This window comes from Tupaia chinensis, unplaced genomic scaffold (assembly GCF_000334495.1).
Source record: "Tupaia chinensis unplaced genomic scaffold, TupChi_1.0 Scaffold000333_1, whole genome shotgun sequence".
Classification (NCBI taxonomy): domain Eukaryota; kingdom Metazoa; phylum Chordata; class Mammalia; order Scandentia; family Tupaiidae; genus Tupaia; species Tupaia belangeri.
Window position 1 is genome coordinate 3,560,427 of NW_006159827.1, and position 14,881 is coordinate 3,575,307.

Consider the following 14,881-nt stretch of genomic DNA (forward strand, 5'->3'; position numbering starts at 1 on the left):
CCCACTGGGGGATGATTTCTCACTTTCTGTTTCTCTGTCTCTCTCTGTCTCTCTAGAGTGAATGCACATGCCATATAGCAACACCCTCTCAAAAAAAAAAAAAAAAAAAGGAGAAACACTCAGACGTGCACACAGACAGAAGTACATTGTGTGAGGACATAGTGAGGGGCATCCATCGGCACACCAGAAAGAGACCTCACAGAAACCACCCTGCCAGCACCGTGATCTTTGACTTCCATCCTCCTAAACTGTGAGAAACTCAATTGCTGCTGTTGAAGCCATTGAACCTGCAGGAGTCAGTTATGGCGACTCTAGCAGACTGACAAGCAGTGAAGAGCTTAGGGAAAAGGATGTTTCTTTTCACAGCATGGAAAAGAGTGAGCACGTGGAAATATGGGGTCACTGGAAAGTCATGATGCATTTTCGTATAGAAAACATCCTGACTTTTTGGATGATCCTGTAGCAGTCGATCAGCATAATCTACCTTATAGGGATGAGAGCCCTTCGTAAAGGCCATCCTGGTCTCCTACAACAGCTCATGCAAGGAAGCAGCTGACCCCCGGGGTGGGACAGGCGGGTAGGTATACAACCCCTGGCTCTGTAAGGCTGACCCACATGGGAGGGTTCTCAGTTTGCGTCAGGAGACCTCCCTGAGTGCACCTGACATGTGTATGTCCATGATTCAGGGCTGGCTGGGGTGGATCGTGCTGTCAAGATCCCATTCGAGACACTCGTCTCTTCCTGTCTGTCTCTGTCTCCTCTCTCTCCCACTCATGGAAATAAAAAATAAAAAATATATATACTTAAAAGCTGCATGATGCGAAAACCAGGTGCCTGAGATTTATTCTCTTTGAGTAGGTATGTAGTTCTGCATCTCCTCATTACCTGGATTGCTCATCCATCAGGTGTCACAATAATGGAACTTCAGTGATAGCTCTTAGACACACAGATAAACGTAAATGACACATGCTCTTCGAGAAGGGAGGGGCATCATGATTTGCTAGTAATAGTCTTTCAGCCTATACATTGACATATGTTTCATGACACTCTACAAATCTTTTTTATTTTTTTTACACTGCTTTGTTTTTTATATATGCCAGCTGACATTTTTTTAGGCAGTATTAGTTAACATCTTTCCTGGTGCAGCCGCGCCAAATTGGATTCCTCCCTGTGAGCAAAATATAAGTGAATGTGTAAATATATATGAATTCTGATAGATGCGGGTATTTGTGGTTTGCAAGTCCCTACACTGGCTCCAGAATTAATCAAATGCCTACTCTTCAGTGGACAATCTATACTCTGGACATTAAAATCTATACTCTGGACATTAATGTGTGTATAAGTGTATATATATATATGTATATATACACTTATACATACATACACACACACACATACACACACATACTCTCTTTGTTGCCCAGGTATAAATATTCTGTAGAACAGTACATTCTTTTTACAGTAGCACTTTGGTTTTCCTTCATGATTGCATTGAGACATCTTCAGTGAGGGGTAGGAATTATTACCCAGTGTAGGCACCAGAATCTGGGTTCTAGTGACTGGATCAGAGCTGCACCAACTCCTCCATCTGGAATTGCCTGGAAATATTCTTTAGCCCTGGGACTAGTGGAATGCAATAAAAGGAGTAATTGCAAAAGGCAGAATTCTTATTGAGAAATCAACTACATCAGTCATCATGCATTTATAATTATTTATTCATTGGACAAGTGATACATTTACAATTTTATCCACAGGAAGAAGACTGAAATTGGCTTAGACAGGTCAGAACTGTCTCTCACGGTTGGCATCCTGCTAACTCCACCCTGGTATCTCACATCTCTCCTGCCCTCTTTGGAGTACACTGACACGACACATTCTCGAATTACAAACTCACTGTTTTTCCTTTTCCTTTTCTTAATTGCCAGAGGGTGTGTGCACTCACCAGAGACGTAGACAGAATGAAAACACCCCCTAATGGGATGTGGTCATGCTACAATCTCCTCTCCATCTCTCCCTCCTGTTAGGGTTTGGGGTACACCTGCACATATGCCAGCATGCTTGTCCAACTTCCAGGGCCAGGATTTGAATTGTACTCAGCCACGTGGGATCCAGTTCCCTTAACCACTAGGCTATGGGGCCTGCCCACAACTCCCCTTTCCTTTTATTTTTATTATTATTATTTTGAGAGTTTTTTGCTATAGGGCGCATGCGCTCACCAGAAAGACAGACAGAGACAGAGATAGAAAGTGAGAAATCCCCCCCCCCCCAGTGGGGATGACCACGCTGCAATCCCTTCTCCTCCATTCTCCTCTCGCGATCTTGGGCACACACGCACATGTGCCTGGTGTGAGTTTAAGCCACTGGGTCCGGGACTCGAACAGCGGTCGGCTACATGGGAGTTCAGTAGCATAGCCATTATGCTAATTGCTGGTCCCCTTTTATTTTTTAGAAAGGCTTGCCATAGGGTATTTGCACTCACTAGAGAGACAGCAACTGTAAGAAGGAAAGTGAGAAGTCACCCCCCACCCTGGGGGATGGCTATGCCAATCTCTTCTGGTCTCCTTCTGGGATTTTAGGCACGCACAGTTGCCTAATATAAGTTTCAAGCTGCCAGATTTGGGACTTGAACTGCCATTGGCCATGCACGAGTCCAATACCTTAACCACTACGCTACCTCCTAGCTCCAGAAACCCTCCTTTCTTAATCTCCATTTATGTTGTTGCTCTGAGCTCATTTTAAACACACATTCTGATCACGGTAGTCCTAGAAAGGATTGCTTTTCCCCCAGTTATACGTTCATAGGTACTAGGCATATATTCTACGACAGTGACTTCTCTACATTCTTAATTTTTTTAAAAAATGCAGTAATTTCAGGACCAGCGGATAGCATAATGGTTACATTGCTGGACTCCACGTGCCATTCTCCTACCCTCCCACCGCATTCAAATGATAGAATGTCATCCGCTGAGATACAGGCCTTTCCTACTGGTGCTTGTGTTCTGTTCGCACCTCCGTCCATGCAGTGTACACCTGCTTCTCCAGTCCTCACTTCAGTCTTTCAATTCATTCATAGGTTTGTTTGTTTCTTTCTTTCTTTCTTAGGTTTTTGCCTCAGGGAATATGTACTTGCTGGAAAGAAATGAAGACAGTGAGAGAGAAAGTGAGAAATTAGCCCCCGGGGAGATAGCCACACTACAGTCCCTTCTCCTCCATTCTCCTTCTGAGATTTTGAGCACATGCACACACACACACACACACACACACACACACACACACACACACACAAACTGAGTGTGAGTTTGAAGCCACCAGGTCTGGGACTTGAACTGTAGTCACGGGGAAGTCCAGCGATGTAACTGCCGTGCCCTCTGGCCCCTGTCCATAGGTTTCTTACAGGTAAAGTGCAGTGGTTTTGCTTCTGAATAAGCAGGATTTGTAGCAGGGTCATAACACCCTCTGAGTTGTTTACAAGTACTTTGAGAGCATTAAGGCGGTATTCCCCAACTGGAAGACTGCGAGGTACTTACGCAGAAGCAAATGTGGGCTTTTGAAAAACGAGAGACTAACGCTAATCAAGAAATATAAACACCAGCCTGTGTTGGTAAGAGCCTGCGATTGATTTCTCCCCAGTCACACAGAGGCAATTGGCCTGCAATTTTCACACTGTATTTGGCTTGAATTGTTGGGGGAAAATAAAGTTGTTCATTGACTCGCATCTGAAAAACCAATTAGTACTTAGCTTGCTTGAACGTATATAATATCAAACCAGATATAAGACTTTCCAGAACTAAGAAGGACCCCAGGACAAAAAGAAGTGGCCCCAGAATTAAAAAGGAGTAGTGCAAACGGCGTTGATTTCAGCCAGAACTCCAGGGTCTGAGTCCTCACCGTGGGGACCAGTTGTGGATTTTTTCTCACTGTCTGGCTTCAGGAACAATTGGTGCACTGCGTGTGTTTCTTTGGGGAACACGACACTGGTTTGTTTTTATTATCACAGACTGAACCTTTCCCCATTGTTCCTTCCTAGTCTCCCTCTTAGAACACCAGCGAGAAAGTTGCCATGAACATGGAAAAAAGTCCAGAAAGCAGCTATTTCAAAACTACAACACACAAGCACTAGTTTCAAAGGATTAACAAAAATCTAAGTGAAGGTTAGTGGCCCCCAGCCACGGCATGGTGGTTAAGGCAGGCGGATCTCACAGAGGCTGACTGTTTGAGTCTGGGACCTGGTGGCTTGGGAAACACGTGATATGTGTGTGTGTGTGTGCACGCGCATGCATGCATGTGTGCATGCAAAATCCTAAAGGGAAGGAAAAATGGAGAAGGGATTGAGACATGAACATTCCCCACGGAGGATACTCTTAATATGTTAATGTAAATATAGACTTTCAAAGAAAGAAACTGAGTTTTCTAAAGCATTTGGAACTTGAAACAAGTGCATCCGTGGGGCCAGCCAGTGGCAGGATGGTTAAAGGGGCTGGATCCCACATGACCAATCGCACAATTCAAGTCTTGGACCCAGTGGCTTGAAAAGCATGCTGACACTTGTGCATGCATGCCCCAAATCCTGAGAGGAGGATAGAAGAGAAGGAATTGCCCCTGGGGTGGTGAGGGTGCGGGGCTTTCTCCCTTTTCCTCTGTCTTCTCCGGTATTTCTCCAGTGAGTGTGTGCACCCTGTAGCAAATTAAAAACCAAACAAGCAAAACGTGTGGAGCATCTCATGTGACTAATGCTGATATGGGGTGCTCGACCACTGTGCTACGGGCTGGTCCCCTGGACGTTTCTAGTGTGTTAAAAGTTTGAGAATGGACAAATGGACTGCTGGCCTTTCCCCCCTTCTCCCTGCTCTGTGTGTCCATGCATCTGTGCGTCTGTCCACGTCTCCATCTATCCAGCAAACCTCTTTCTTTGAATAAACTACTGCACAAAGGGATGCCCTTAGTTCTACAGGTCTTCCTTTAACTTGTTTTTTTTTTTTAGAGTGTTTTGCCCTAGGGCATGTGTGCTCGCTGTTGGAGAGGGAGAGAGATGAGACAGTGAGAAAGAAAGTGAGAAATCACCCGCCAAGGGGCGATGGCCACGCCACAATCCCTTCTCTATTCTCCTCCCGGGATCTTGGGCACGCACGCACACGCGCCTGGCATGAGTTTCAAGCCACCGGATCTCGGACTCGAACCGTGGTTGGCTATGTGGGAGTCCAGCAACATAGCCACTACACCACGTGCCGGCCCTGCCTTTGTCTTTCCTTAAGCAGCAGCTCTTCTCTAGCCCTCCATGTCCGGCGGGTGTGCACCAGCGGTCTCGTGTCTGTCCTCTGCAGTTCTCAGCGTTTCATCTTCTGACTTCTCTCACCTGTCAGGTAGTAACTGCTCTTTGATAATCCCTTATAAATCTACATTTTCCACCCTCTCTTCTAACTTCCTTCACTACATTTCCAGTTCTGTGAATCAAAGGCCCTCTCTGGCACAATTTAGTACGTCTGAAACCAAATTCATCATCATTTCCTCCAAGCCGACTTACCCTCCGGACTTTCCACTGTTCTGTTATTGGGAACATCAGTCTCCCGTTTGGAAATATTAGTCATTAGTAATAATGATCATATTTGTTTCACATTTTACCTCCTGGCCCTGAAAAGCAAATCTAGTTTAAATCAGGACCTAAAGAAAAATAATGAAGAGCAGAGCTTTATAAAGAGTCCACAAAGCTGTCGTGATGTGTAGACATTCGTTGTTTTCCTAAGAACAGAAACGGGGAGAATAGGAAATGAACCTTGACCAGAGACTGCTGACGAACTAAGCTCTGCAAGTCACTTTTCTTCATAAGGGGCACAGCCTTCCCCATAATGCAATGAGTATTTTTTATGTTCATTTAATAGGTGAGAAAGCTGAGTCTCGGAGATTATGTAACTGTGCCAACCCTATCACACAGCTAGTAGACCTTGGTACCAGTCCCTAGATTGAAGCCTTAGGTAATACTTTCTGTCCTCTTAGGGTATAACAAGCCCAACTTCCGATTATGACAAATATCTTTGGAGTCTTATTGAATTGGTATTTGATCAATTTTCTTTTTTAATTTAAAGATTTACTTTATTTATTTAACCAAGAGACAGAGAGGGAAGAGAGAAAGCAAACCTCCTGGTCAGAGATTCAAACCACAGTTGGCCTTGTAAGAGTCCAGTGTCTTAACCACTATGCCGCATGCTGACCTCCAGATTTTCTTTCCTTAAATATTTACTGATCAGGGCCAGCAGATGGCATAGTGATTATGTCTCTGGACTCCTACATGGCTGAATGCAGTTCAAGTCCTGGACATGGTGGCTTAAGAATCACATCAGGGGGGACTAGCAGATGGTGTAATGGTTACATTGCTGGACTCCCACGTAGTTGACCGTGGTTCAAGTCCTGGACCTGGAGACTTAAAACTCATGCTGGGCATATGTGCATGCATTCCCAAGATCCCAAGAGGAGATGAAAGAGAAGGGATCACAGCGTGGGCATTTCCCCTGGGGGGGTTATTGCTCACTCCCTGTCTCTCTGTCTGTCTCTGTCTCTCCAGTGCAGGCCCACACCCTAGAGCTTAAAAAAAAAAATCACGGGGACCAGCATTTAGCATAATGGCTATGTCGCTGGACTCCCACGTAGTCAACCGCGGTTTGCATCCCGGACCCGGTGGCTTGGAACTCACGCCGGGTGCATGTGCGTGCGTGCCCAAGATCCTGAGAGGAGAATGGAGGAGAAGGGATTGCGGCGTGACCATCCCCCCTGGGGGGTGATTTCTCACTTTCTGTCTCTATGTCTCTCTCTGTCTGTCTGGCGAGTGCACGCGCCATATAGCGAAAATCTCTCCAAAAAAAAAAAAAATCACGCAGGGCATGTGTGCATGTGTGCCCAGGATACTGGGAAGAGAATGGAGGAGAAGGAATTGAGGCATGGCTATTGCCCTGGGGGCTGCTTTCTCACTTTCTCTCTGACCATCTTAGTCTGTCTCTGGTGAGTGTACATGCCTTATGGCAAAAACCTCTTAAAAATGTATTGATCAAAACTGACTAAAGGATACCCAGCAGTTACTGTCTCTAGTTTTAAGTACCTGTGTTCCTCACTTGCTCTCATTAAGAATGATGGCGACAGCTGACATTTACTGAATGATAAATGTACCACATTGCTTGAACGTTTTACTTTGTCTTTCACTTCTATCTGGTAATGTTGGCTCTTTGGATACTTCCCTTTGACAAATTAAGACACTAAAGCTTAACGTTAATAACATACACAGTCACATATCTAGGGAGGAGTAAAACGAGGTTCAAATCTTGGCTATCAGACGGGAGACTTTAATATTATTATCTGTAAACAAACATCTGTTCTGCATTTATCAACCAACACTGTTTAGTGGGGAGGAAGTGAATGCAGCACCTGCCCATTCCTGTGGTGTAAATATTCCCAGTATGGCAGATTTCTAGCTACCTGTGTGACATCACTGACTCCCGTGATCTTGTACTGAGCCACTTTACACAATACATTTTCGTGACAAACATTTTTGATATATTAGGGAACTATGTTAATTCGCTTAAGGATTCAATATGCCAGAAAGGCTGAAATGCTGTTGAGACTGAATATGCCTCAGTGCCACGTGGTTGGTTGGGTAACACTGGTATGAACCAGGGTGGTTAGTCTTGGCGTGAAAGCGGAAACTGAACCTAGGATTTTGAACAATGAGAGACATTTAGGGAGGCAGAAAGGTCTGTCCCAGGGACAGAGTCTTGAGCAAAGAGGGAATCTTTGAGAGAGCAGCACCAGACTAGCCCAGAGCAGAGAGCAGCTTGGGGACAAGAGTGTGGAAAGGAAGCCATTTATCAGCAGGGCATGTCGTTTAGGGTCTTAGGTGAGTAGGTGACTGAGATCTTCAAGTGCCCTTGGTTGGGTGGGGCAGGAGGTAGTGCTGTCCATCCAGGGCACCGCTCCTGAGCACCAGGATTTCCTGTGTTCCTGTAGGTCAGGGTCCTCGGATTTGTACTATCACTTTAAACCAAAATTCTTACTGCTCTGGGATTATTTTCTTATGCAGATATTAATGACAGATATTTGAAAATAACTTGTACCAAAATTTTTTTAAAAGACTTTCAGTGCTCCAAATTTGAACTAAGACAAATCCCTGAATTTATTTACTTTAAATATAACCCCAACACATTAATTATTTCTTGCTACAGAAAGTATAAACCATGTCATTATTTCATTAGTGCTCCATTTTAGTATTTTTTTTGGGGGGGGAGATTTTCGCTATAGCGTGCATGTGCTCGCCAGAAAGACAGAGACAGAGAGACAGAGAGACAGAAAGCGAGAAATCACCCCCCAGGAGGGGTGGCCATGCCACAATCCCTTCTCCTCCATTCTACTCTTGGGATCTTGGGCACGTGCACACACACGCCTGGCATGAGTTTAAGCCATGGAGTCCGGGATTCGAACCACAGTTGACTGCAGGGGAGTCCAGCGACATAGCCACTATACCAACTGCTTGTCCCTACCACTTGAGTTATTTAAACAGAAATAACTCATATGTTTGAAAAAATATTTATTATCATTATTTTTAAATTTTGGCCAGAGAGAGGCATAGAGAATGCAAGCTGCCAGGTCTGGGACTCGAACTGCAGTCAGTCATGTGGGAATTCAGTACTTTTAACTATCATGCCACTTGCCTCCCCCAAATAACTCATTTTTCTTTGTTGGCATTTTGTGCACCATATTCTGATTTATGGAATTAAAACTTCTGCGAGTGATACAATGTCTATATTATATGAGTAGTCACGATGTTGGACCAGCAGATGGTGTTGAGGTTAAGATGGTTGGATTCCCACATAGCTGACGGTGCAGTTCAAGTCATGGGCCTGGCAGTTGAGCAACATGCCAGGGACATGGGTGTGCATGCTCCAGACTCCAAGCAGACGATGGTGGAGAAGTGACTGTGGCATGGCTATCCCTAGGAGGTGATTTCTCACTTTCCCTCTCTCTGTTTCTGGCAAGAACACATGCCCCATGGCAAAACAAAGAAACAAAACCCTCATTGTTACATGTAATAGAACTATTGCAGGGGCCAGCAGATGGCGTAATGGGTACATCACTGGACTCTCACGTAGTAGAGCACCGTTGGACTCCTGGTGGTCTTGGTGGCTTAAACTCACGCCAAGCACATGTGTGTGTGTGTGCCCAAGATCCCAAGAGGAGAATAGAGGAGAAGGGATTTCTGCCTGACCATCCTCCATGGAGGGGGGCGATTTCTTACTTTCTGTCTCTCTGTCTCTGTATCTCTCTGTCTCTCCACTGAGCACACATGCCCTGTAGTAAACATCTCTCCCCCCCCAGTTAATAATAACAATATTGCATATGCAGAAGTATTAATATTAGCGATAGAAAATCCATCATTGAATTAGTCACCTTGCTCTGGAAGTTGAATCTGACAAACTAGTCTTTACTTTGTTAGTCTTACTTTGTTGCCAGCTTAAAATCTGGCAGCCATTTCTGTGAATAACCCAGAGCTGAAGCAAAAAGGGAGAAAAGGGAGTTGATTTAGCTGTGTTCGAGCACCGGGGGTGGGAAAAGAGTGACCAAGAACTAACAAGCCCAGAAACAACCCCCAGAACAGAAATTTCCAGCACGTTAGATACCATTACACTTCTTGTGTATCCACTGTTACCCGTCACATAAATTGAGCTAGTCTCATTGCTACTCCTACCGTCAGGATTTCCCCCAAATTGTCCTGTGCACCTTTTTTTTTCCCATGACGTTTATGACCCAGTTTTTGTTCTTGCGGGGACTTTGAATCTGTTGGCTCAGGCTGGTGACATCACACACTGAGAGGTAGCAGGAAGCTGCAACATCGTTTCCTTATGCTGTACTATTTAACAGAATAATGGAAACATCTGTAACTATTACGTTTATAATAACTTGACTACAGTTTTTACAATTAACCTGTTACATTTGTGTCCCTTGAGCAAATATTCCCATCTCTTAAGATTTCTCACAGGGACCCTGGTGTGGGTTGCATCTTATGATCATTGTCTAAAGCAAGTGGCGTGTTTCCTCTTCTAAGCAGAGATACATTTATGACCTTGTTTATTACAGTAGTTACAGGTTACATTAGTTACAGAAGCTACAAGCATCAGTAACTCCTTAAGGTATAAGAAAGAGGAACAGGAGGGCCAGCAATTAGAGTAATGGCTATGTCGTTGGACTCCGATGTAGTTGACTGCGGTACAAGTCCCGGATCTGGTGGCTTAAACTCACACCGAGCGCATGTGCGTGCGTGCCCAAGATCCCGAGAGGAGAATGGAGGAGAAGGGATTGCGGCGTGGCCATCCCCCCTGTGCGGGGGGGGGGTGATTTCTCACTTTCTGTCTCTCTGTCTTTGTTTCTGGCGAGCACACGCACCCTATAGCAAAAACCTCTCGAAATGAAATGAAATGAAAAAGGAATAAAGTAAAGCAAAAAAACGGGGTTACAAAATTTTTTGTGGGGCCAGCAGGTGGCATGGTGCTTAAAGCCCTCAATTGCCACATGCTGACCACACTTTGAGTCTGGACCCGGCAACTTGAAAATTATACCAGACACATGTGCATGTGTGCTCCAAATTCTGAGAAGAGAATGGAGAAGGGATTGCAGTGCGGCCATGTCCCCTGGGGAGTGATGTCCCATTTTCCTTCTCTCTGTCACTCTTCTGCAAATATGCATGCCCTATGATAAAACCCTTAAAAAAGAAATTGTTTTTCTGTTATAACCTGAAGAACAAATGCCCTGCACAGCAGAAGAGAGAATGCTGAAAAACATAACAAGAAGAATCCAGAATTAGAAAAATCAGTGCTCTAGTGGCTGCAGATTTATGCTCTGGGAAAATACATTCCTTTCTTCTTTTAGCTAATTAGTTATTAATAACAAATGTAAGTTTTAAATTAGAGGCGTCGATGATGCGATGTCCTGGGGATGCATATCCCACAAATGTCACACTGTATCCATTGGCGTCCTGTGAGGGCTCCCCAGTTAACAGGCATGACCCTGTTACTCAGTAGAGATGGTGGAGCGTTTACCCAGGCTGCCTTTCTGCAGACCTAGGATGGAGAACTAACAGCCATGTGCCAGGAACCCCTGCACAGAAAACGCATGTGTGTGTCTGCAGACAGAGCGCTCAGGCCTGCACCATTCATTGTGCACCTAAAGCGTCTTTGTTGTGTAGATCATGGGACAGGAAAGTCTGCAGAGGGCAGGGAAGAGGAGAGCCTCCTGCAGTGAGCAAGCACCTGAGGATCAATGCAGCACTGGCTCCCCCAGCTGGGCTTCATTCCGGGGAGGAGCCAGCGGGGTGTTGTAAGGACCACCCTCTCCCCTTTGGAATGCCTGGCATTCTTGAATGATTTATGGCCTATGGCTTTGACTTGTTAAAAACTATAAAAAACCAAAGCATTCCCATCACCCCACACTGGGTGATGACTTCTTTGAAGCCAAGGAGCCTGTCACTTGGACATCTTTGTGTCTGTCCCAGGGTTCAGCATGGTGCAAATCAGACAGGGAGATCCTCACCTCCCTGAGCAGGACTGTGAAGGAGGCCATGGTAGCCACGCGGGACAGCCCTTCTGAGCACTAGGGTAGTATCCCATCTTCCTGTAGGTCACCCTGGGGCCTCAGCTTTCATTTGTCAGATACTATTCCCAATAAAGCATTGCTTATTGATGTTCATATACCTTTACTTTAAATTCTATCTATCTATATCATGTATGTATATTTACTTTAAAATATTTAACAGATATTAAAATATGTATTAAATGTATATATTTAAATATATTTATTTATTTCCTGGGAGACCAGCAGGTGGCATAATGGATGAGGTGCTGACTTTCCGCATGGCTGACCATGGTTTGAGTCCTGGACCTTGTGTCTCTCACTCTCTCACTCTCTCTGGCTCTCTCTTTGTCTGGTCAGAGCATGTGCCCTGTAGAAAATTTTTAAAAAATGATAGTGATAAATGAAATGAATAATTATAGATGGAAGCAGCGGATAGCATAGGATGGCATAATGTAAAAAAATGATAGTGATAAATGAAATGAGTAATTATAGATGGGACCAGCGGATAGCATAGGATGGCATAATGGTTACATCACTGGACTCCTACGTACTCATCCTTGGTTTGAGTCCCAGACCCGGTGGCTTAAGACTTACGCATATGTGTACACGCCCAGGATTCCAAGAGGAGATGGAGGAGATGGGATTGTGGCATGGCCTTCCTCCCTGGGGGGAGAGTGGTGATTTCTCACTTTCTGTCTTTTTGTCTCTCTGGCGAGGGCACGAGTCCTATAGCAAATATCTCTCTTTGGAAAAAAAAAATTATGGGGCCAACAGGTGATGTGGTGGTCAAGGGTGCTGGACTCCCACCTGGGGGTGTGCTTTCTCACTTTCTCCCTTGTTCTCTCCCTCTCCCATCAAATTTAAAGAAATAAATAGTTAAAACAATTCTTAAAAAATATTGTATTTGTAAATTTCCTTAATACAAATATAATGGACGAGCGTTCACTAGCCACGCAATACTCGATAGACGTGTAGCATCTTTCACTTACTAACCATGCGATATTATATACACATCTCACATATATACAGACCAACCTGTTTACTCCTTTGTAAACTAAGAGGGTAACGTTAGAATTGTACAGGAGGAAAGTTGGTCCCTAGAGACGCCCCGTGGAGTTCCGTCTGCCCAGCATTTCCGGAAGCCAGAGCACCTGGAAGGCAAACGGGTCTGCAGTGCAGGGCTGCGGAGCTCGAGGTGGGGCTAATGTTAGCGTGATCAAGGCAGAAGTCAAAAGGATCGTGGCAGTTCGGGACAGTGGACTCGCACTCCGACTTCCTCTGAATGGAAAGGCAATGGCGAGCCTCTATACTGATGTAAAGCTAGATAGGATAAAGCAAGGCAGGCTGACGTTTCAAAGACAGACAGACTCGGGAGTCATTCTGAAGCGTCAAGAGTAGACCGTTGTCACACACAGTAAGTCTTCCCGTGGCTTCGTCTTATCCTTCCTTGGCCTGTGTAAACCATCTACTCTGTCTCCTTGGAGACGAGCTCATTATTCCCCATCAGCAGCTCACCCTCCGTGTTCATCCTCAGAGGTTGAGGGGATGTTGGGAGAGCTCCAACGTATGTTAGTAAAGAGTGTCCCTGGGCGAAGCTAACCCTTCTGCTAATAAGTGAACTACCCTGAAAGAAAATCGTGAATCTGTTAATACCTTAGCAGAGACACAGGTTAAACCGTAGGCAGCATCCATATGCCTGTAAGGGAGACCTGTTTAACTCTCTTCTTTCAAGAACTTATAGCCTGGGACCAGCAGATGGTGTAATGGTTATGTCACTGGATTCCCACCTAGTCAGCTCCAGTTCGAGTCCTGGACCTGGCAGCCTAAAACTCACACTAGGCATGTATACATGCATGCCCAAAGTCCCGAGAGGAAAATAGAAGAGAAGGGATTGCAGTGTGGCCGTCCCCCATGTGGGGTGATTTCCCACTTTCTGCCTCTCTGTTTTGCTGTCTCTCTGGCGAGCACACATTCCCTACAGAAAAAGGAAAAAAAGAAAAAAAGATAATTTATAGCCCTGTGATCCAGCAGATGACATAACAGTTACCTCACTGGACTCCCACATAGTTTACTGTGGTTCAAGTCCTGGACCCGGTGAGATAAAAGTCACTCCAGGTGTGTGTGTGTGTGTGTGTGTGCACATGTGTGCCCAAGATCCTGAGAGGAGAAGGGAGGAGAAGGATTACGATGTGGCCTTCTGCCCTAGGGGGTGATTTCTCGCTTTCTGTCACTGTGTCTCTGGCAAGCACACATTCCCTACAGCAAAAATCTCTTTAAAAAAGATGGTTCTACTTACTCCAGAAAATCAACTAGACTAGTTCCATCAGAAGGGCGTGGTCCCTAAACAACGAAAGCAGATGCACTTAGCAGTAGCTTGCTATCAAGGGCACAGCCCCTCTCTCTCTCTCTCTCTCTCTCTCACGTCGGAAGCCGGGGTGCCTCAGCCCGCCCACCAGGAGGGAGGAGGTCTCTCGTACCGAGTAACTGAACTGTTCCGAGAGCCTGGTGGGTGGCCGAGTGCCGGAGAGGGAGGAAGTTGGATAAGCACACATGAAGCATTTGGTGAATCTTTTTGATCCATCTCGATAAAGTTAGACTTCCCGGTCCTCACTCCCGGTCTTCACCAGCTACTTCCTGGGTCAGCGTGACCTAGTAGCAGCGCTTGGAAGGGGCTCTTGCCAAGACCAGTTGTGCAGAAGTCTGCTTTGGTTCCTTGTCAAGCCTGGAGCGGTGCCAAATGGTGCTCAGGAGGGTGCTGCCGTCCGGGCCCTTACAGAGGCTCACGTCCTCCTCTGCTCCCCTCGCTCCTCCCGCCCTCCACTGTGATGGCCGAGTTCCAACCCAGCTTATACCTCTGGGGTCATTCTGAAGCGTCAAGAGTAGACCGTTGTCGCACACAGTAAGTCTTCCCGTGGCTTCATCTTTTCCTTCCTTGGCCTGTGTAAACCATCTACTCTCAGTCCCCTTGGAGACGAGCTCATTATTCTCCGTCAGCAACAGTGCTCCCCCTCCGTGTTCATCCTCAGAGGTTGAGGGGATGTTGGGAGAGCTCCAACATATGTTAGTAGAGAGTGTCCCTGGGCGAAGCTAACCCTTCTGCTAATAAGTGAACAACCCTGAAAGAAAATCGTGGATTTGTTAATACCTTAGCGGAGACACAGGTTAAACCGTAGGCAGCATCCATATGCCTGTAAGGGAGACCTGCTTCACTCTCTCCTTTCAAGAACTTATAGCCTGGGACCAGCAGATGGTGTAATGGTTATGTCACTGGACTCCC